Consider the following 24,358-nt stretch of genomic DNA (forward strand, 5'->3'; position numbering starts at 1 on the left):
CCCTCTAAGTCAAGCTAATGAACATAACACAGAGCAGTGGAACAGAGCAGATGTCAGTAATTGTCTAACGATGAGGCTGTAATCATCAGTTTGGCTGAAGCCCTGGCAGAGCCTCCAAATGCTTCAAAGACAATGGAGGAAGGAGGGCCATCCATCAGGATCCCAGCCCATCTACCAGGATCCCAGCCCATCTACAGGATCCCAGTCCGTCTACAGGATCCCAGCCCGTCTACAGGATCCCAGCCCATCTACCAGGATCCCAGCCCATCTACAGGATCCCAGCCCATCTACAGGATCCCAGCCCATCTACCAGGATCCCAGCCCATCTACAGGATCCCAGTCCGTCTACAGGATCCCAGCCCGTCTACAGGATCCCAGTCCGTCTACAGGATCCCAGCCCGTCTACAGGATCTCAGTCCGTCTACAGGATCTGAGACCGTCTACAGGATCCCAGCCCGTCTACAGGATAAAAGCCTGTCTACAGGATCACAGCCCATCTGTTCAGTGTGTCAAATCGGAGGGCATGCTGTCCGGTCCTCTGGCAGTCTCTATGGGGGTGCCACAGGGTTCAATTCTCGGGCCGACTCTTTTCTCTGTGTATATCAATGATGTTGCTCTTGCTGCGGGCGATTCCCTGATCCACCTCTACGCAGACGACACCATTCTATATACTTTCGGCCCGTCATTGGACACTGTGCTATCTAACCTCCAAACGAGCTTCAATGCCATACAGCACTCCTTCCGTGGCCTCCAACTGCTCTTAAACGCGAGTAAAACCAAATGCATGCTTTTCAACCGATCGCTGCCTGCACCCGCATGCCCGACTAGCATCACCACCCTGGATGGTTCCGACCTTGAATATGTGGACATCTATAAGTACCTAGGTGTCTGGCTAGACTGCAAATCTCCTTCCAGACCCACATCAAACATCTCCAATCGAAAATCAAATCTAGAGTCGGCTTTCTATTCCGCAACAAAGCCTCCTTCACTCACGCTGCCAAGCTTACCCTAGTAAAACTGACTATCCTACCGATCCTCGACTTTGGCGATGTCATCTACAAAATGGCTTCCAACACTCTACTCAGCAAACTGGATGCAGTCTATCACAGTGCCATCCGTTTTGTCACTAAAGCACCTTATACCACCCACCACTGCGACTTGTATGCTCTAGTCGGCTGGCCCTCACTACATATTCGTCGCCAGACCCACTGGCTCCAGGTCATCTACAAGTCCATGCTAGGTAAAGCTCCGCCTTATCTCAGTTCACTGGTCACGATGGCAACACCCATCCGTAGCACGCGCTCCAGCAGGTGTATCTCACTGATCATCCCTAAAGCCAACACATCATTTGGCCGCCTTTCGTTCCAGTACTCTGCTGCCTGTGACTGGAACGAATTGAAAAAATCGCTGAAGTTGGAGACTTTTATCTCCCTCACCAACTTCAAACATCAGCTATCCGAGCAGCTAACCGATCGCTGCAGCTGTACATAGTCTATAGGAAAATAGCCCACCCATTTTCACCTACCTCATTCCCATACTGTTTTTTATACTGTTTTTATTTATTTATTTTTCTGCTCTTTTGCACACCAATATCTCTACCTGTACATGACCATCTGATCATTTATCACTCCAGTGTTAATCTGCAAAACTGTATTATTCGCCTACCTCCTCATGCCTTTTGCACACATTGTATATAGACTGCCCATTTTTTTCTACTGTGTTATTGACTTGTTAATTGTTTATTCCATGTGTAACTCTGTGTTGTCTGTTCACACTGCTATGCTTTATCTTAGCCAGGCCGCAGTTGCAAATGAGAACTTGTTCTCAACTAGCCTACCTGGTTAAATAAAGGTGAAATAAATAAAATAAAAAAATCTATAGGATAAAATCCTGTCTTCTGGATCCCATCCCGTCTACAGCATCCCAGCCCGTCTACATGATCACAGCCCATCTATAGGATAAAATCCTGTCTACTGGATCCTAGCCCGTCTACAGGATCTCAGCCCGTCTACTGGATCCCAGTCCATCTACAGGATAAAAGCCTGTCTACTGGATCCCAGCCCATCTACTGGATCCCAGCCCGTCTACTGGATCCCAGCCCATCTACAGGATAAAAGCCTGTCTACTGGATCCCAACCCATCTACAGGATAAAAGCCTGTCTACTGGATCCCAGCCCGTCTACATGATCCCAGCCCATCTACTGGATCCCAGCTCATATACTGGACCCCAGCCCATCTACAGGACAGTGCCTGTTTACACTGACAACCCTCAAGGTACTGAGGAGGAGGGGGGAGATACAGTATATATACAAAAATATGTGGGCACAACTTCAAATTAGTGGACTTGACTATTTCAGCAAAACCTATTGCTGACAGGTGTATAAAATCGAGCACACAGCCATGCAATCTACAAGGACAAACATTGGCATGAAGCAGCCAGAGCTGTCAGTCTGTATGAAGCAGCCAGAGCTGTCAGTCTGCATGAAGCAGCCAGAGCTGCCAGTCTGCAAAGAGCTGTCAGTCTGCAAGGAGCTGCCAGTCTGCAAGGAGCTGCCAGTCTGCAAGGAGCTGCCAGTCTGCAAGGTGCTGCCAGCCTGCATGGAGCAGCCAGACCTGTCAGTCTGAACAGAGCTGCCAGTCTGCATGGAGCAGCCTGAGCTGTCAGTTTGCATGGGGCAGCCAGAGTTGTCAGTCTGCACAAAGCTGCCAGTCTGCATGGAACAGCCAGAGCTGCCAGTCTGCATGGAGCAGCCAGAGCTGTCAGTCTGCATAGAGCAGCTAGATCCGCCAGTCAGCCATGATCTTCTAGATCTGCCAGTCAGCCATGATCTTCTAGATCTGCCAGTCAACCAGATTCTTCCAAATCTGCCAGTCAACCAGTCTCTTCCAGATCTGCCAGTCAACCAGAATCTTCCAGATCCGCCAGCCAGGATCTACCGGAGCCTACTACCTGCCTGAGCTTCATCTCAGTACTGGGCTTCCTCTCAGTACTGGGCTTCCTCTCAGTACTGGGCTTTCTCTCAGTCCCGGGCTGCCCCTCAGTCCCGAGCTGCCCCTCAGTCCCGAGCTGCCCCTCAGCCCCGAGCTTCCCCTCAGTCCCGAGCTGCCTCAGTCCCGAGCTGCCCCTCAGTCCCGAGCTGCCCCTCAGTTCAGTGGAGTTCTGGGTGAGGACTATTAGGCCATGGTCGGCAGCGAGGGTGGAATATCCCAGGACGCGAAGGGGAGGAACTATGACATTAATGGAGTGGGGTCCACGTCCCGAGCCGGAAACCGCCACTATCGCACCAGCTGTTTCGACCTCTGAATGGTCGGCTATGGAAAGCCACCTGACATTGATTCCTAAGACCTGTTGCACCCTCTACAAGCACTGTGATTATTATTTGACCCTACTGATCATCTATGAACGTTTGAACATCTTGAAGAACAATCAGGCCTTAATGGCCATGTACTCTTATAATCCCCACCCGGCAGAGCCAGAAAAGGACTGACCACCCCTCAGTCTGGTTCCTCTCTAGATTTCTTCCTAGGTTCCTCCCTTTCTAGGGAATCTTTCCAGGCCACCGTGCTTTACATCTGCATTGCTTGCTGTTTGGAGTTTTAGGCTGGGTTTCTGTACAGCACTTTGTGATATTTGATTTGATTGGTTGATTGATAATGGCATTAATCACACTGAACAAAAATATAAATGCAACATTAAACATTTTAAAAGATTTGACTGAGTTACAGTTCATATATGGAAATCAGTCAATGTAAATAAATCTATGGATTTCACAAGACTAGGAATACAGATGATGGTCACAGATACCTTAAAAAATGGATCAGAAATCCAGTTAGTGTCTGGTGTGACCACCATTTGCCTCATGCAGCGCGACACATCTCCTTCGCATATAGTTGATCAGGCTATTGATTGCCATGGAAGAACTGTGACATTTTCAGCTTCCGGAAATTGTGTACAGATCCTTGCAACAGGGGGCCGTGCATTATAATGCCGTAACGTGGTGATGGTGGAGGATGAAAAGCATGACAATTGGCCTCAGGATCTCGTCACGATATCCCTGTGCATTCAAATTACCATCGATAAAATGCAATTGTGTTTGTTGTCTGTAGTTATGCCTGCCCATACCATAATCCCACCACCAACATGGGATACTCTGTTTACAACGTTGACGTTAGCAAACTGTTTGCCCATACGACGCCATACACGTTGTCTGCCATCTGCCCAGTAGAGCTGAAACAAGGCTTCATCTGTGAAGAGCACACTTCTCCAGCATGCCAGTGGCCATAGAAAGTGAGCATTTGCACACTGAAGTCAGTTGTGACGCTGAACTGCAGTCAGGTCAAGATTCTGGTGAGGACGACAAGCACACAGATGAGCTTCCCTGAAACCTTCTGACAGTTTGTGCAGAAATGTTTTGGTTGTGCAAAGTTTCATCAGCTGTCCGGGTGGCTGATCTCAGATGATCCCGCAGGTGAAGAAGCGGGATGCGGAGGTCCTGGACTGGCTTGATGTACTGCCAACTTCTCAAAAACAACGTTGCACGCGGCTTATGGTAGAGAAATTAACATTACATTCTCTGGTATCAGCTCCGGTGGACATTCCTGCAGTCAGCATGCCAGTTGTACGCTACCTCAAAATTTGAGACATCTGTGGCATTGTGTTGTGTGACAAAACTGCACATTTTAGAGCGACCTTATATTGTCCCCGGCACAAGTTGCACCTGTGTAATGATTATGCTGTTTAATCAGCTTCTTGATATGCCACAGCTGTCAGGTGGATGGATTATCTTGGCAAGGAGAAATGCTCATTAACAGGGATGTAAACAGATTTGTGCACACAATTTGAGAGAAATAAGCTTTTTATACGTACATATGGAACATTTCTGGGATCTTTTATTTCAGCTCATGAAACATGGGACCAACACTTTACATTACATTTTATATGCCATTTTGTCGAGGACACCTATGAGCCTATCTGTTTGGGCTCCTGGCATGCGAACCTGGCTTCATCCTTTTCACTCTCCCTAACCGTAATGGTGTACATTATGTGGGCACCGTGCTTGGAGGTTGAGGTGCTGGGGCTGTCTGCATCATCTGATGCTTTGTCGTGCTGCACTGGGGTAGATTGGGAGGGTTTGCTGGGATCTCCCTGGGGCCTGGGGTGGAGGGCCAGGGGGGGCTGCTTTACCTCTGTTGCTGCTGAGTTGGAGGGATCTACAATGCACTAGGCAATCAGGACAGGTGATGAAATTGAGGCCCTTGCTCAAATTGTCTCGTACAGTAGTTTAAACCACCTCCAGTTCTCAGCAGTGGCCTCTCTTAAAATGTAACTTTGTAACTTACAGTAATAATCTTAGTAGGGTTCAATATTTTATTAATTGAAACAATAATATTGGAGAACAAAAGCAATGAGTTAGCAGATTATAAAACAACAATGACATTACAATTACACCAAGGTTTCCATGACCCATCCAATGTTTATTACCTTGTACTTATTCTTTAAATTATCCCACTTCTTTGAGGCCTGCCCACCTTTGAGCCTTCCCTCCAGCACCATCCTCTGAACAATTGTCCTATAAATAATGACAAAGCATTTGCACATATTAATTAATCATACATATTAACAAACAGACAGCACAAATATTATATTTTAGGGAACTTCGAGGCAGGGAAGCGAATCCGGGTCGATTGGCATAAAAGACAAACACCCGCCACATCGCACCAATCGGTGAAAATTGTAACGTGGCTCACGGCTACCATCCCACTTCAGACACCAATGTAGCAAATGACAGGGCAGGGCAGGGAAGCGAAACTGGGCCGCTGGTGTGAAAGGCACACACCCTTTTCCTTATACGCCATATTGTTACCAATATAATACATTTACTATAACGCACTGCTAATCCATTACTTATTAGTTATTGTGTTAAAAGTTTAATTTGAAGTTATTAGTATTGACTCCCATCCCACTGTTCCACTAACTCCCAGCCCAGCTTTTCAGCATTCCTTTTCCCTGTGAACAACTCCTCATTTGCTGCTCGAAGGTTAATGCAGGTTTTGGTCTCCTCTCCTGACCATGTTGTACACAGAACACACACAGAACAATTTGACAGTACCAATCTATCTAATTATAATATGATTATATGTCTACTTAAATTAGCTATATAATTATTCATATATACATCTGCTCTATGATAGCTAGTAAATGAAATAGCTAGCTAGCTGACGTTAGCCTGCCTAGCTGGATCATCTGAAGGAAAATTGGTTATTTCTACATTTTCCAAAAGTTAACCAAACAAAAACATCATATTACTTTTACGAGATGTGTTTGTGCACTCGTGCATTAGTACCACAATGTCCAACTTATTTACATTCGTTTTTACTCACACTTGTATGTTGATTTCTTGATGTTGGTATTAAGTTTTGGCTGACTTTTCTTAGCGGATGTACAATCATTGCAAATTGAATTACTGGCCGTTTCAGCCCCCGGAGTGAGCAGAATAGTACACTCGCCCTCTCCATCAAAAACGAGTGCTTTACGCTGCCAATCTCCCTTGTTTGGTTAATGGTTTGGACAAGCAGCAAAGATGGCCACGGGGATTCCCCCAAGGGGATAAGGCAAGGGTAAGTGGAGGAGGGTGTGTCTTTTACATGTTTGGACCGCAGCCAAGGTGTGTGTGTGTGTAACTTTCCCTCTCCCCTGGACCAGCGGGTTCACAGTGAAACAAAATGGTTGACACAAGAAGCTATAAAGACGTGCCCACAGAGGTAGAGGCATTTAGCCAATCTGGAAGGACATTACAAACCGTCTGACGTGGGGACTATTTAAAGGTCGTGGGGACTATTTGAAGATGGACTGCGAGAGAGTATACCCGAACATGTACAGTATGATAGGCTGTACAGCTTGTACTGGACAGAGTATAACGTGGAGGAGGAGGACAGGATAGATTCCAACAAGCTGAATAGTCTGGACAGTAAGAAAGGCTGGGGCAGCAGTCCCTACTCCCTGTACTGCTGTACTACAAAACCACACACATGTGTGGGGACAAATGAGCAAACATCTCTTGCCAGATTCCCTCTGCGAAGCCAAGACGACGCTCCTATGACTAACCAGCTAGCATGGGCCATGGGCCTGATGAGTTGACATAATGGCAGGGGAGCAGAGCAGCAGGGAAGACCTGTGTGGACTGGACTGGTTTGGCCTGTTTGTTTGTGTACTCTGCTGTGGCGCTGTGGTGGTCAGGGCTTTCTGTGTGTGGTCATGGTGGTGTCTGGCTCATGGAGGAGAGAGGAAGAGGTGCGGGGGCTGACGTGACCTGATGCCCGGTCTGGAGGACTCAGTGTAGGAAGAAAGGCGGAGACAGGAGCCAGGACAGACACAAGAGCCCAGGGAGACACGTGCTAGGGCTGACTCCTGCACTCGCCTGATCCCGCTTTTTCCTGGCGTCCGACCCTGGCCACCACAGCAACACATGTTATAGGATATAAGTGAGTTCTTTTAATAAATGTTGGGGTATTTCTTTATTTTTTCTCAAGATTGCAAACCACTGTTTCTCATTACAGAAAACACAAAAATGTTGCTGTTAGATGGATACTACCAGAATGCCAATGTCCTGCCCTCATCTATATTTCAGTTACTAGACCTTACAGTAGTTTTTCATCCGTTCTGAAGATGACAGGTTAATTGTTATGATTTAAAAAATAAGACATTTGGTTGACAGCTCATTCAGATATATTCCTCGCAACTTTGGACACGTAGTGACTGACACCCAGTGATATGATGCCCGAATTCCCTGTGGTCGTATCTAATACGAAATGTAGTTTTGTAAACCTGAATTCATTTACAGTAAGTATAACACCCGAGTTGACCGATTGGAGAAAAAAATCCCCCAACAGATCAATTTCAATCTAACTAAACAGTACAGCACATGCAATTTATCCATCTTCTCATGGGTTTTCTACAGTCGTCCAATAGATGGCAGACATATACAACACAACACACTGTCTACATTTCAGTCATTTAGCAGACACTCTTATCCAGAGCAACTTACAGCAGTGAGTGCATACGTTTGTCATACTTGGTAATCAAACCCACTACCCTGGCGTTGCAAGCGCCATGCTCTACCAGCTGAGCCACACTGGACCCCAGTCTTCTGCTTTCACCAGGAATGAACTGTTTTACCACGGTGGTAAACCAACTCAATACAAATGGAGCTAATTCCTTCTTTAGGCCTTTATGGAGCCCGGCCGTGGCACTCCCAATATCGCTTCTCATATGATCAATGAAATGCTTTGTGGTTTTGAGTTACAGACAGTTAATCAATTAGCTACTGGGATCCACCTTGACCCCAACGAACAACATAAAATACCCGTGTTGTGACCCTCCATAACTTACTGCTCCTGACTTAACCATCCTACAACCAGCTTTGAACTCACCCTGATGCCAGAGTACACACTGGATCAATCACATCGGGGAGTAGGGAGTTGTGCCGGACTCATGAGAAATCAGAGCACAGTCTCTCTGTTGTTGTAGCTCCTGAAAAGAATATCGCTGCTCCTTATTTTGTGAGGAGAGACGCACAGTGACGTTCGCAGGGCTTAACTAGACGCACATCATATGGAGGGATGGATGGAAGATGGTCTGTGTGGTTCATAGTGTTGTGAGCAACCCTAACATAGATAGTGACATCAGGTTGTAAAGTGGCTCTTTTCATATGGGATGATGGAGTGAGAGGATGGATGGCTTTAGCATGACTTTATTTATTACGGATGCAGATTTATTCTGCTTTTATTGCCCGCGGTGACATTTAAAACAAATGTGTTCTTCATAAGAATAAAAGCACATTGTTTATTGAAGAAAATAACCATATGCCAAATGACATACTGGCTGTGAGGTTTGTAAATAGCCAATAATGGGAAGTGCCACTTCAAAAGGGCTGTCTGTTGAAAATTATAAAAATTCCTCCAAAGCCTTTTTTTTCTCTGTAGCCTGGGTTCTTAAAATGTAAAAGGCCTATTCGTGTGTGTGTGTGTGTGTGTGTGTGTGTGTGTGTGTGTGTGTGTGTGTGTGTGTGTGTGTGTGTGTGTGTGTGTGTGTGTGTGTGTGTGTGTGTGTGTGTGTGTGCGTGCGTGCGTGTGTGCGTGCGTGTGCGGGGGGTTGTATCAACAGCATTCATGAAAGCAGCATAGAGGCCCATTCCAAGGTTGAAAGTCAAATAAAGGTCACATTGTAAACTTTTAAAATTATGAATTTAAATGAAATCGACTGTACATTATGTAAATATTCATCTTTGGTTCAATTCATCTGTGATACAGAAAACATTTACAGTTTCACAACTGCAGAGTTATCGCCAAGGATACCGTGAGTTGCTGGATAACAAGGTGTCACCTTCCTAGACTGCTGAGTCAAAGGTCAAGGTTCAATATATTGAATAGGTTTTGATGAACTGTAATCTTTGGACAGGAAAATAAAGCATTATCCCCACTACAGCAGAGAGCAATGTAAGTATTTGCACTTTGTCCATTGAGGAATCCAATGAGAATAGTGCTTGTAAACCCTGACACTATGGCGACACCCTGCCAGGCCTCTACTAAGACTCCCCTGACATCACTGACCTCTTGATCCTAAAAGTTGAAGTTTTCCGTGTAGTGAAAACAACTGGAGAGTCTGCTATGTCTGTCAGTGTGTTGTTTTGTCTGAGGCTGCATACACACACCCTACTGTCCTCCCACTGCGGACCCACTGTACTCTCTAACATGTCCTCATGCCTCAGAAGGTCCGCCATGTAGGGATAGGGCTGGCGTCGTCAACCTTTGACCCTGGAACACTTGGGCTGTGTCTGAAATGATACCCTATCCTGTATACTATATAGTTCACTAATTCTGGTCAGGACCTGTGGGGCTCGGATAAAAAAAATGTTGCCATTTCCATCACACTCTGGGAGTCACCATGCAGGTCCTATTTTGGCATCTGGTTACAAGGAAACCATTACACATTGTATGTTTTGATAACTGGCCTCAGGCGTGTCATTGTCTTGAACTACAATTTACAGCACCTGCCCACAGCGCCTGACACTGGCAATCAGCACTTTAAACTGACGGACTGGAATCACACCCAGTAATTCTTTACCGAATCACTCACCAGACCTATGGCTGCGGTAATAATAACCTGCACTTGAACTGACGAGGTAGTACGATAAGAGGGAAGACTTCATTTCAGCCACGCTTCAAACATATCCACACACACTCTGTTTATACCCATGGAAGTTAACAGGGGTGTCATTTCAGCTAAAGCTAGGAGATGGCAGAATGAATGACCTGTTTTGTATACAGAGAGAAGACGACGAGGGGTGACACACTGTGCTTTACACCAAGGGTTGGTTGTGAGAAAAGACAGTGTCGTGATTTGATGATTTTTATTACATATACAGTTCTCACATCTATCAAGATTTTGTAATGTTGTGATTTACTGTTGTGAGTTCTCTCTAATAGAGGGGTTAAAAAAAGCAAGCTGATCTTTATTATTGTCAACATAGGCCTAATGACACAGGATCCCACTGCATAGGAGAGGCAATCTATCCACGGTAGGGCTGTTACACACACACACATCATAAGCAGCAATTTCTAACAATCGAATATCTTATATCCAGCAAAGTAATATGAACAAATCCATTATATCTACTCTCTTAGAAAATCTACAACCTAAAAGGGTTCTTCTGTTGTCCCCATAGTAGAACCCTTTGAATAACCATTTTTGGTTCCAGGTAGAACCCTTTTGGTTCCAGGTAGAACCATTTTGGTTCCTGGCAGAACCCTTTTGTGTTCAATGTAGAACCCTTTACACGAAGGGTTCTACCTGGAGCCAAAAAAGGGTTGTCCTATGGGGACAGCTGAAGAACCCATTTTTTTTCTAAGAGTGTAAGGGTGTATCCTAAGGCGAAGTTTCTGATCATAACAACACATCTGTATGCTATTGTTCCAAACCACTGTCTCAGTATACACCCTAATAGACCCTCATTTTCTGAATCAAGACTCAAAGGGTTACTCAATAGTTCACAGGCATCAACAGCAATATCCCTAGGGGAAGGGTTTTAGGGCGTCAGAAACAAAATATTTAGCATTAATGACAGTCAGAGTTCCCATCGCTCCATCTTTTCTTTTGCAATTGTTAGATCTTTGACTGCTTAACATTTAGTTTCACTCCGTGCATCAGAATGTCTTTATTAAGCTCCTCGGCAACCACACAGAGACAGAGGATGAGGTCGTCTCTGATATTAATGAATGCAGGGTCTTTGAAGTTGGCAAATAGGCATGAGGAATTTCTGCACAAAAGCTGAAAACAAAAACATGGCCCACTATTGCTGCATAATTATTAATGCGCCACATTTGCTTTTGAAAAGCATGCCTGTCTGTTCTTTGTTCATAATGGGAGCAAGGGAAATCCATCAATATGTTTTTGTTTTGGTATCAGTTTGCACAAAGTGAGCGTGGTTAATGGTTAACCTTTACAGTCAAAAGGTGGCCGCCGGCCAGGGAACGGTGCAGTCCATGCCACTCCATCACCCAAACGTTGGCTGCCATCCGTCGGTCCATCTGGGGATTCTAACCCCCCTGTTGATTTAGGGACTCTAATAGCTCAGCCTCACCCCGATCCCCCTACACACCACCTTTCAACAAAGGAACAAAGTTTCCTACCTCAAGTGTGCAGTGGCCTCCATTGCCGGTTCATGATGAAATATATGTCACAGTGTTCTGAGCTGAGCTGTTTGTTCGTTGTGAGAACAAAGGGAAGGAAATGGCTCTTATAATCTTTAGTAGCATTGAAGTGGGGAGCATGAATGCTGCTGCCAGTGTGATTGAATGTACTGATCCTTTTTTTGCTCTATCCTTTTCAGGCCACATAAACAAAACACTTTATCTCTTTCAACAATGTAAGAGTATATTTTAGAGAGACGACAATGAATTGTGTGGAATACCTATCGATGTCAATCTGACCATCAAAATAGCTAACATTATGGCCTAAGCTTGTAAACTTGGTGAAACCTGGGAAGTTCTCAGACATTATAACCACCAGACTACTAGTATGTTAGAACACTACCCAGAGGCCAGGGCTTGGTTTGTAGTGGGCTGAGGGATGTCTTGTCTAAACTTGGATAGTTGATAGGGGTGAAGGGTTGTGGGTAGCAAGGATTTATTGGACTCTGTGGGATCCAATGAACCATCATCTCCTAAGATCCCCATCCATACTGGGTGAACTCTGGGCCCCAATTCACAGTCACACTGGGGGAAACTCTGGGCTCCATCCACAGTCACACTGGAGGAAACTCTGGGCCCCCATCCACAGTCAAACTAGGGAGAACTCTGGGCCCCTATCCACAGTCACACTTGGGGGAACTCTGGGCCCCTATACACAGTCACACTTGGGGGAACTCTGGGCCCCTATCTACAGTCACACTGGGGGGAATCCTGAGCCCCTATCCACAGTCACACTGGGGGCAACTCTGGGCCGGGCCCCCCACCCAACTTGTCTTTCCTTTGTTGTGGTCACTGGGACAAACGTTTACCAGCAGTGCTGGAGAATGGAAACCGCTCGCTCAGTTCCCCCGCTGCAGTAAACGATTAAACAGGAGATCCTATTACCACGACGTTACCACGGCGAGCCCGGAACTTCAAGGCAGACTTGGATCCTTTCTTTCACCCCTGGCTGAATTAAGCACAACAGTCCGAAACCAACTGACTTTATTTTCTTACTTATAGCCTATATCCATTACGCCCAGGGAAATTCCTCAAGCCACTGTGGTTCTTTAAGCTACGAGGCCTAGATCATGATGAAGTTACTTCCTGAAGTTGTTTCCCTTGTTTATTCCTTTTCATAATGAATGCACTTTCCCATCTACTCCTGGTTCATTTGAATACATTTGGGATTACAGGTTGGGTTCTACAGGGGCCTTACTTTCAAAGTCACCAGAAACTCCTCCTTGGGTGTCTACAACTCAGACAGCGGCAGACAAACACAACAACCATGATGAACTGGGTAAACAACATCCCCCCCAAAACCCAAGTGATTTCTGTTTGAGTCTTGTGGGTTCCAACCCCAGACCCAGTCTGTGAGACGCAGCGACAGAGATGAAGGGTCGTGGTCGCTCCAGACACAGATTTGTTTTCCACAGCAGACCCACTCCCTGGCCTCCTGGCTGAGCCTGGCTTGGATGCACCACCTAACGACCCACCGGAGACATCTGCCATCTCCATTTAAAAGGCATGTTTGTGCTCCACATTTGTTTGTGCTCACAGATGTGTTTTTTTTTATAAAACTCAGACTTTTTGGTATTTCTCAAATGCCTGTGTGATGACATTGTACATAGCTTTTTTCATCTCGTGTCTGGTTTCTCGTGGAAAATGCAGTCTGCACAAACTACTGTACCCGTTTTGTGTCTGTCTGTGGGGACAAAATTAAGAATAGAATGAGTCTCATTGATGTTTTCTACACCACAATTAAAAGCAGACTCGCTGTGCGTCGCAGGGTTGGAGAACGCACAAGATGAAACAACCCGTACCTTGCCCTCTCCTCCTCTCCTCTGAGACAATGACTAGAGGCAGATCCCCTGTCAAACTCTCCTGGGTTTCAGACTAGAAAACAGCAAAACCATCCATAACATTGAGTGCTTTATTATTTCACATTTTTCATTGTAGCAATACAACTAGTAATAAAAGTTTATGACATATTTAACATCGGTGAAAGACATTAATCGAGTATCTATTTAAGGGTTATCTAACAAACTTGTCATATCCTAGCAATTGCTATGTCGTAAATAATGTGCATTGGTGTTATTACATACGACTACACTAGCAACATTACTGTTCTAACAAGGACATGGAAACAGGTACAAACTTTTAAATTAAAATGTTGATGTATTGTAGTGTGTCTATATACTCCTCAAAATGACCATTGGTTTGCTAATACAGCTTTATATAGCCACTGGTTTGGTTATACAGCTTTATATGGCCACTGGTTTGGATACACAGCTTAATATGGCCACATGTTTGGTTATACAGCATTATATGGCAACTGGTTTGGTTATACAGCTTTATTTAAATAGTTCTATTTAACCAGGCAAGTCAGTTATGAACAAATTCTTATTTTACAATGACAGCCTAGGAACAGTTAACTGCCTTGTTCAGGGGCAGAACGGCAGATTTTTTACGTTGTCAGGTCGGGGATTCGATCTAGCAACCTTACAGTTACAGGTCCAAGGCTAACCACTAGGCTACCTGCCGCCCATATGTGGTCTGGTTCTACAGCTTTATATAGCCAGTGGTCTGATTATATAGCTTTATATAGCCAGTGGTCTGGTTATACAGTTTTATATAGCCAGTGGTCTGGTTCTACAGCTTTATATAGCCAGTGGTCTGGTTATACAGCTTTATATAGCCAGTGGGCTGGTTATACACCTTTATATAGCCAGTGGTCTAGTTATACAGTTTTATATATCCAGTGGTCTGGTTATACAGCTTTATATAGCCAGTGGTCTGGTTATACAGCTTTATATAGCCAGTGGTCTGGTTATACAGCTTTATATAGCCAGTGGTCTGGTTATACAGCTTTATATAGCCAGTGGTCTGGTTATACAGCTTTATATAGCCAGCGGTCTGGTTATACAGCTTTATATAGCCAGTGGTCTGGTTATACACCTTTATATAGCCAGTGGTCTGGTTATACAGTTTTATATATCCAGTGGTCTGGTTATACAGCTTTATATAGCCAGTGGTCTGGTTATACACCTTTATATAGCCAGTGGTCTGGTTATACACCTTTATATAGCCAGTGGTCTGGTTATACAGTTTTATATATCCAGTGGTCTGGTTATACAGCTTTATATAGCCAGTGGTCTGGTTATACAGCTTTATATAGCCAGTGGTCTGGTTATACAGCTGTATATAGCCAGTGGTCTGGTTATACAACTTTATATAGCCAGTGGTCTGGTTATACAGCTTTATATAGCCAGTGGTCTGGTTATACAGCTGTATATAGCCAGTGGTCTGGTTATACAGCTTTATATAGCCAGTGGTCTGATTATACAGCTTTATATAGCCAGTGGTCTGGTTGTACAGCTGTATATAGCCATTGGTCTTGTTATACAGCTGTATATAGCCAGTGGTCACTCCGGTTGTGTCTTCCTGACAATACAGACAGTTCAGCCAGCGGTACCGTGGCTACATGTACCAGATCCTGTAACTCATAATAACATATGGAGTTCTTACAGTAAGGTGTTCTTACAGCCATGTTTTACAAGACAGAAATCACAGCATCTGCAACCTTTCCACTGGTCAACCATATATCTCAGCTTGGGGAACATTGGTCATTTTATAGCAGAAGTAGGTAGTATATTTAACAAAACCCATCATTTGAAAAAGTGCATATTGGCAATCATGACTGGTTTACCAATAGATCTACTAGTGGATGATTTCAGCACGCTATGAATGTATTTTCAATTGAACTGTGTGTGGTACGAGTAATTGCAGGAGAGGGAGAGGAGAACTGGTCTAAGACACCTTGTGAATTTTTAGAAAGCAATGCTTTTGGTTGGCCAGCTTTTAAGTGGCCATTGTGGTTTCTACAGCTTAGTCTCAGGATGTGCCATTCGTCTGGAGGCCGGCAGATGAGGCAATAGCAGCACAACTCCAAGAGCTATGTCACCCAGCCTTCACCCAGCCCACCCACCATCAGCACTCACTCAGAACTACAATGATAGATTTCTCCTATAAGACCAGCTAGGAGCAGTGAGGGTCTTCATTGTGTAACTGTAATGGCTTAAACATGATTCCAGCAACGTTGTGGCTTTTCGTTGGTTCCCCTCAACCCAGACGTGGATGTAAGATGTATGAACTCTCGTCTTGCCCTTTGATAATTAGCTGTCTACTTTCCCGGATTTTGAATGAGTTGTGGCACCAAGATGCTCGGGGGACGAGTGCCATGACATTTTGTGGAATTTACTGAGCAATACCCGCCCCTATGACACAAGAAAGAGGATTAAGTGTATTGTGTTTGAGACATTTGAAGTCAGAGCCTCACTCAACGTTATGTGTCAACGAAATGCAGTTATCTTACATTGTCGTCAGAAGTACCAGACCGTGGTTCTTCTGTGGTGCTTACAACTGTGACCAAAACAAGACAATCTCGACAATGGATACATACATATAATCCGCATACAGTAAGCACAGCTCATAATCACATACGGCACAAATACAGGGCCTGATACTGTACTGGAGGCTAACCGTCGGCTGAGAAGTTAATGGCCAAACTGTTACAGTACAGCCTCAAGTTGTCACTGGATCAAACAAGTCTTAACCAGAAGGCATGCACCACTGGTGAGGTCTGTCCTCTGAAAACGGTCTGATCTGGGCATCGGCTTTCAATTTAGCATGCTGTAAGTTTTTCCTTTAGAGGATCTAAACTTCCAACATTTGTCCATAAACATGGTTGTCTTATATGGGGTTATAATTGTGTTTTTTAATACTGGATCATACAATCACCATATGCCGGGGCCGGGTGCTGTGCCTGCCACAACTGGTGAGGAGACTCTGTGAGAGGTAAACATGCAGAGGGCTGCTGCTCTGGCAGGAATTTCACTCTCTGCATCCCAAATGGTACCCTGTTCATTTGATGGTGCACTACCTTAGACCAGTGACCAAAGGGCTCTGGTCAAAAGGAGTGCACTATGTAGGGAATAGGGTGCCATTTGGAACGTAGACACTCTGCTTCAGCAATGATACATGGTGTACTTGTGCGGTGGTCACCCACCAGGTCTAAATAGAGTAGGACAGCAACGCGACAGGAGGAAACGCTCAGAGACAAAGAAAGAGACTACTGAGCCTTCATCACTGATTGTTTTACTTTGGAGTCGTCCATATTTTTTTTGTCCCATCCATGTCTTCTCCTTTAATTTCTCTAGCTGACTCTGACTCCCTTTTTCTCTGTGTCTCTATGCATTTAGTCAAATAAAAGGGACGTCATCTCATGCACATTGAAGCACACAGTATGTACCCTTGTGGTGGCAGTGTTGACACGTAACAGTTCCCTGAATGTTGTCAAGCAAAGTAGCAAGTTTGTCAGGATTCCATTGACATTTACAATAACCTGAATATTAGCAGATGATCTGCATTCCACTTTTTCATGAAGATGTGACTTGTGGTTTGATTGTCTTGTTGTCTTGTGTGCCTCAGACAAAATACATTTACCTCAGCTTGGCTTAAGGTAATGTGCTTCCTGACTATCGGCTAGCCCATCAGTGCATAGGCCTTCGAGCCAGAAGCGACAACGGTTGTGTGAGCTCCAACCTATTGGGTTAGAACACAATAGCTTCATGCCTTGAAGAAGGGGAGGGTTGTTATTGATGAGGGGACAAGTACAGTGCTTACCCCTGAGGCCGTCGGACCCATGCTGCTCCCCCTAAAATCTCCCAACAACCCAGGGAAAACAAGTGGTGTCTTCAAGAATATGTGGTTTTCGCTCCGTCGTCCGCCAGCCCAAGTTTAGATCTCCCCCTCCTGCTAATGACACATTCAAATTAGCTGCGGTCAGGATTTCTTCAAATACACAGTTAGATTCATGCAAATTCTTCTCCCCACCTCACCTCTCTCTGGTCTGGCCTGAGGAAACCACACGCCGGGGTCACTGTGCTCTCCAAGAGCCAAGCCATACCCATAATTTAGCTTTTGTTTCAGATGTAGCCTCAATGCCTTAAATATAAAGACATAGCTAGGCCGGCCTGGGAAGGTCAGAGAAGAGAGAGAAAGGGAGAAAGAGAGAGAGGGAGAGAAAGAGACAGAGAGGGAGAGAGAGAAACCTCACATAGCAGTGAGGTGAATGGTGAGCTCTTTTCAGCACAGTAAGGAAGCCTTCACTATACAGAGTGTGTGTGGACAGGAAGAGCTGGGTAACGACGAGTAGACTCAGCCAAACCACCAGCTATTACTGACCATTACAGCCAATGTCCAGTCAGTATTCTGGACCAGTCCTCTGCCCTATTAGCTCACAACCAGCACATTTAGGGAATTATGTTAATGGAGACGACCAAGTCAAAGTATTTTCTGACAGTTTCTGAATTATGTTCCACTGTCATTGTATTTTATGTTGTTTTTATGAGCTCTATGTTGCAAGCAACTGACTTAGAAAAACAAACCAGAATTTTCTCCTTTTATAGCCTCATGAATTGAGTCTTCTCTCTAACAATCCCTGCTTGTAGCTAAAGGGTTCATCCGACTTACTTTCCATGATATCGTTTATGAAGGATGAAAATGGTTATTTTTATTATTTTTCAGTGGTTGACGATTACTGCACTGTGTTTGCTTGCCATAACTTGTTAAGAGAAGAACACTGACCCTTTTCTCAGAATCATAGTGTTCAATTTACACGGTAAATGCTGTATTTTCATTCATGAACGCTATGTCCTAGAGGAAAACATTTAAAACAGCGACTTAAAGTCAGACTCAAACACTATTTTACCATACTGTAACGATGTGAGCTGATAGTCGGGAAGCACGTTCAGGGAGTGAATGTTTTAATAAATAAACGCAACATAAGACAAAACAATAAACAATAACAATGCACAGACTTAACACTGGAACAGAAACAACACCTGGGGAAGGAACCAAAGGGAGGGACATATATAGGGAAGGTAATCAGGGAAGTGATGGAGTCCAGGTGAGTCTGATGATGCGCAGGTGCTCGTAATGATGGTGACAGCTGTGCGCCATAACAAACAGACTTGGGGACCTACATGCCAGGGAGAGGGAGCACACGTGACAGTACCCCTGTTATGAGTAAATGAGTGAAGAGGTGTGGAGTCAGGCGCAGAGAGCAAAGGATGTGGGAAAAACAACGCGCTTTAATGTCCTGGAAACATAACATGTACAAAAGTGGAAACACAAATGAACAGAAATATAAACGGACAGCGTGAAACCCAAAATGCCAACAAAAATACACTCAAACAAGCAAACAGGAGAACAAGCCCGCACGAAACAGAAGCGGGCTGAACAGACTATATATAACCCTATCCTAACAACCAAACTAGAAACGGGTGCTACCAATTAGACAAAACTAAACGAACACAGAACAACGGATCGGCGATAGCTAGTAGACCAGTGACGACGACCGCCGAGCGCCACCCGAACAAGAAGGGGAGTCACCTTCGGTAATATTCGTGACAACCCCCTCTGCGACGCACGGCTCTAGCCGCAGGATGCTAACCAAAATGACGATCCCGAGGATCAGGAGTGGACCGGTCACCTCTGCTGAGGTACAGAAACCTGACGAACCAACTGAGGCGTGAGCGCCTGATGAGCCGGCTGAGACCTCCCCGGTTGCCTTGGTGGGAACCTGTTCTTGGGAACCTGTTCACCAGCTGAGGCATAGGAGCCTATTGAGCTCGCTGAGGCATGGGACCCTATCGAGCTCGCTGAGGCATGGGAGCCTATCGAGCTCGCTGAGGCATGGGAGCCTATCGAGCCAGCTGAGGCATAGGAGCCTATCGAGCCAGCTGAGGCATGGGCGCCTATCGAGCCAGCTGAGGCATGGGCGCCTATCGAGCCAGCTGAGGCATAGGAGCCTATCGAGCCAGCTGAGGCATGGGCGCCTATCGAGCCAGCTGAGGCATGGGCACCTATCGAGCCAGCTGAGGCATGGGAGCCTATCGAGCCAGCTGAGGCATAGGAGCCTATCGAGCCAGCTGAGGCATGGCAGCTTGTCGAGCCAGCTGAGGCAGGGGAACCCAACAAACCGGCAGAGGCCTCCCAGGTAGCTCCGGGTCGGACATCCGGACCCGACATCACCTCCAACCGCACAACTGGCCCAGTGTCGTCTGGGTTCGGGTTTGGTGTCCGGGTTAGGGTTTGGCTGGGATAGACCGTCATTGTAAATAAGAATTTGTTCTTAACTGACTTACCTAATGAAATAAAGGATAAATAAATTTACATTAAATAAATGCATCTAAATATTTTAAGGGGGGGGGGGTGAGAAGGATTACTTTATCCTATCCTAGGTGTTCAAATGGTGATTGACTCCGCTGTCGTTTTTTGACTAGATACTGTCAATGGGGAGATTCACCCCCTAGTTCCATTATTTGGTCTAAAACATTGACCCTCTTTGACAAAGACACTACGTCGTAGAACTCTAAAGGCATTGATGTGAGTCAGAAGAACTTCCATCCAACGGCTAAACTTTTAATTTAGTATTTTATTGAACCTTTATTTAACTAGGCTAGCTACCCAGCTGACATCTGTGTGGGCCAAACCTAATCTCCAGCTCAGGGTGAAACAGGTCTTCTGCTGTTCACTACGTGTTGTTGAATGCAAAACGTCATCATGCACTGCGTACACACACCCCAGCCGGACGTCCATTGTAATACAAATGAGAGGAGTGGGTGGTGGGTTAGTGAGCTAAACAGATCCCAAAGCCACAGTTTCCTCAGGGAAAACAAACGTAGATCCTTCTTTCTGGAGGACAAGGCCAGTCAGTGGGTCATAGTGCCTGACCCCAGGATGTTTCCCTTATCAGCTCCTAGGAGGCCAGGTTCTGGACACACAGTTCCTTCTCTACCAGGGACCCAGCTGGAGAGATGTGTGACATGTCCATGGGCCAGACTGACTGCAGAGTGTCCCCAGTCACAGGGCCTGACTGCAGTTTATCCCCAGCCACCAGCCACAGCCCAGAAACCACTCGCTCCTGGAGTGTCATTCGACTCATTCCATTGTGAGCAAACAGTCTAATCAAATGGTTTCCTATAACATGATGACTGCTTATTGGCACGCTTTGGTCTTTTGTGTGTCTCACATGCATGGGCTTGGTTTAGCTGTTGATGACTACGATATAGGTCTAGCACAGGCTGCGTTTACAGAGGCAGCCAAATTCGGATCTTTTTTCACTAATTGGTCTTTGGAAAATCAGATCAGCTCTGAAAAACCTCTGATGTGAAAAGATCTGATGTGATTGGTCAAAATACAAATTAGTGGAAAAACGCAGCAATAGTTACATTTTGTACAATAGGCAGTTGTTTTGGTTGTTGTTTTTATAACTGAAGTATTGGATGGGTGACTCAATAAGTCATGATGTTTTTTTGTTTCTGCTGCTTCTTCAGACCCTGTACTGTGGGATCCTATTCGCTGGAAACCTTGCTTCTTCGCTATAGATGACACCTGGAATCCTAGTTTTCCACATCTCCCTGTTGTAAGTGTTTATGTTTAAGACCCCTTTCAAGTCTATTCTTGTCATGTTTAAAAAAAAAACCTTTATTGAAGTATTCACTGAGAGGAGTCCAGCTGCACAGGACTACACTAGGAGGTTCTTCAACAGAGGTCTCCTATGAGAAGGAGACAGAAATACACCCTATACCTCTTAATGGACATACTTATTTTTATTGCATATTTATTTACTATTTAGGTTTTTCCCATGTCTTATACACACTGTGCTCCAGTTGTGTGGGTTCTCGTCAGTTATGTACCAGTTGGTTGAAGAGAGATGTAAGCATGCATGTGCTGTCTCTTCTATAGAGCGCTAGGAGGTTCTATATGATACTTCAAGGTCTTAAATCCTCAGAATCCATAAGAATTATTATTGTAACCTACACATACCAAATTCAGCATATCTCAGATAGCAATATTCAAAGTTATCCAAAAGGCACCAATTTGACACTAAGTGCACTGTTACCAGTATTGTGTTGTGCTTATTTCAAAGAATAAGGTTTGCTGTACATAACTGCATCTTCAAGAGAAACCACACTGATTCGGTCTTATGTAGCAAAATTTGAAATTGTGTTTTTTACATTGGATAAAAGCAGAGACTAAGAGCTATAAAATGGTATATCATACACTGCATTTGAGGAACAATGGGAAAGGAATTATTTTTTGAAAGTTGATCAACTTGTTAACTCACTTTTGAGAAAATGGCCTTTGAATGTTTTGGTATCTAGTGAAAAGCTCTTCTTTGTCTACAGCCATTCAGCATCGTTCACACCCTCTAACGCTTTAGCCCCAACCATCTCGTTTCGCTTTGGCCGATGATTTGTTTACCTTTGGATAACATGAAAACAGCCTAACCAGCTCTGCTGACAACAATTTCATTACGCTTTTTTTGCAGACATTTACTGACACCGGCCATAAACAATGGGTGTTGTACACACAAATAATAACGTCAGCTAGGGAGCTAACAGTACACTTTATCTTAATACATGTAGATAGCTAGCTAGGTAAACAATTAACCTAACTAGGTAAACAAAGTGTAAGATCACACATGTCACGTAACGTTAGCTAACGAGCCAGCCAGATAGTGTTAGCTAGCTACCTAACACTTTAGCTTGAAATTAAACCACTTTCTGTCAAAATTAGAAATGTGTAATATCTGAAAATGTAGCTAGCTAACGCTAGACTATCTTACCTTTATACATCATCATGCATGATGGACACATCTCCCTGTCAGGAATGCCAAACCACCATTGCCCTTAGTTTGAAGATGTAATCCAGAGACTTCACAACTTGATCCTCCAGAAAGTAGAGAGCAACACGTACGCAGCTCCACTACACAATACATAAAAAAGCCACGTTCGACAGGATTACCAACACAGACTGACAAGCTCAAATAGACAGAAACCTTCTATATGGCAGACCAATCCAAACTCATCTCTCGGCTTGTCCAGCCCACTCATTATCTCAGCCAATCATGGCTAGTGGGAAGGACTTCTGTGCCTTAACCAACAAGGCTCATAATTTAACAGTTTTATTCGTATTTACAGATGGCATGCACATTTGTTATTAAGGCACATAAATGTTTACATGTTCGAGAAGGCATTTCTGCCCAAAAACACATTTTGATTAAAAAATATATTTTTTATGTTCAAATGGCAACATACGCATAGTTTCCTGAATCGGGTCACATATGGCAAGAAACCACACCGGTCATTATATGGCAAGAAACCACACCGGTCATTATATGTCAAGAAACCACACCGGTCATTATATGTCAAGAAACCACACCGGTCATTATATGGCAAGAAACCACACCGGTCATTATATGTCAAGAAACCACACCGGTCATTATATGGCAAGAAACCACACCGGGTCATTATATGGCAAGAAACCACACCGGGTCATTATATGTCAAGAAACCACACCGGTCATTATATGGCAAGAAACCACAACAGGTCATTACGTGGCAAGAAACCACACCGGTCATTATATGGCAAGAAACCACACCGGTCATTATATGGCAAGAAACCACACCGGTCATTATATGGCAAGAAACCACACCGGTCATTATATGGCAAGAAACCACACCGGTCATTATATGTCAAGAAACCACAACAGGTCATTACGTGGCAAGAAACCACACCGGTCATTATATGGCAAGAAACCACAACAGGTCATTACGTGGCAAGAAACCACACTGGGTCATTATATGTCAAGAAACCACAACAGGTCATTACGTGGCAAGAAACCACACCGGTCATTATATGGCAAGAAACCACAACAGGTCATTACGTGGCAAGAAACCACACCGGTCATTATATGGCAAGAAACCACACCGGTCATTACGTGGCAAGAAACCACAACAGGTCATTACGTGGCAAGAAACCACAACAGGTCATTACGTGGCAAGAAACCACAACAGGTCATTACGTGGCAAGAAACCACACCGGTCATTATATGGCAAGAAACCACACCGGTCATTATATGTCAAGAAACCACAACAGGTCATTACGTGGCAAGAAACCACACTGGGTCATTATATGTCAAGAAACCACAACAGGTCATTACGTGGCAAGAAACCACACCGGTCATTATATGTCAAGAAACCACAACAGGTCATTACGTGGCAAGAAACCACACCGGTCATTATATGGCAAGAAACCACACCGGTCATTATATGTCAAGAAACCACAACAGGTCATTACGTGGCAAGAAACCACACCGGGTCATTATATGGCAAGAAACCACACTGGGTCATTATATGGCAAGAAACCACACCGGGTCATTATATGGCAAGAAACCACACCGGTCATTATATGGCAAGAAACCACACCGGGTCATTATATGGCAAGAAACCACACCGGGTCATTATATGGCAAGAAACCACACCGGGTCATTATATGGCAAGAAACCACACCGGTCATTATATGGCAAGAAACCACACCGGGTCATTATATGGCAAGAAACCACACCGGGTCATTATATGGCAAGAAACCACACCGGGTCATTATATGGCAAGAAACCACACCGGGTCATTATATGGCAAGAAACCACACCGGGTCATTATATGGCAAGAAACCACACCGGGTCATTATATGGCAAGAAACCACACCGGGTCATTATATGG

The 24,358-nt window shown here is 44.8% G+C and overlaps 1 long non-coding RNA gene across 1 annotated transcript; it reads right to left on the minus strand.

Moving 5' to 3' along the window:
• Positions 1-5,025: 5,025 nt before the first annotated feature.
• Positions 5,026-6,497, minus strand: LOC124037415. Its single transcript, XR_006839178.1, has 3 exons — positions 6,382-6,497; positions 5,483-5,570; positions 5,026-5,221 (listed from the first exon to the last, which is right to left on the minus strand). It is a non-coding gene; the product is annotated as an uncharacterized LOC124037415 (long non-coding RNA).
• Between the last annotated feature and the right edge of the window lie 17,861 nt (positions 6,498-24,358).

This window comes from Oncorhynchus gorbuscha, linkage group LG06 (genome assembly GCF_021184085.1).
Source record: "Oncorhynchus gorbuscha isolate QuinsamMale2020 ecotype Even-year linkage group LG06, OgorEven_v1.0, whole genome shotgun sequence".
NCBI lineage: Eukaryota > Metazoa > Chordata > Actinopteri > Salmoniformes > Salmonidae > Oncorhynchus > Oncorhynchus gorbuscha.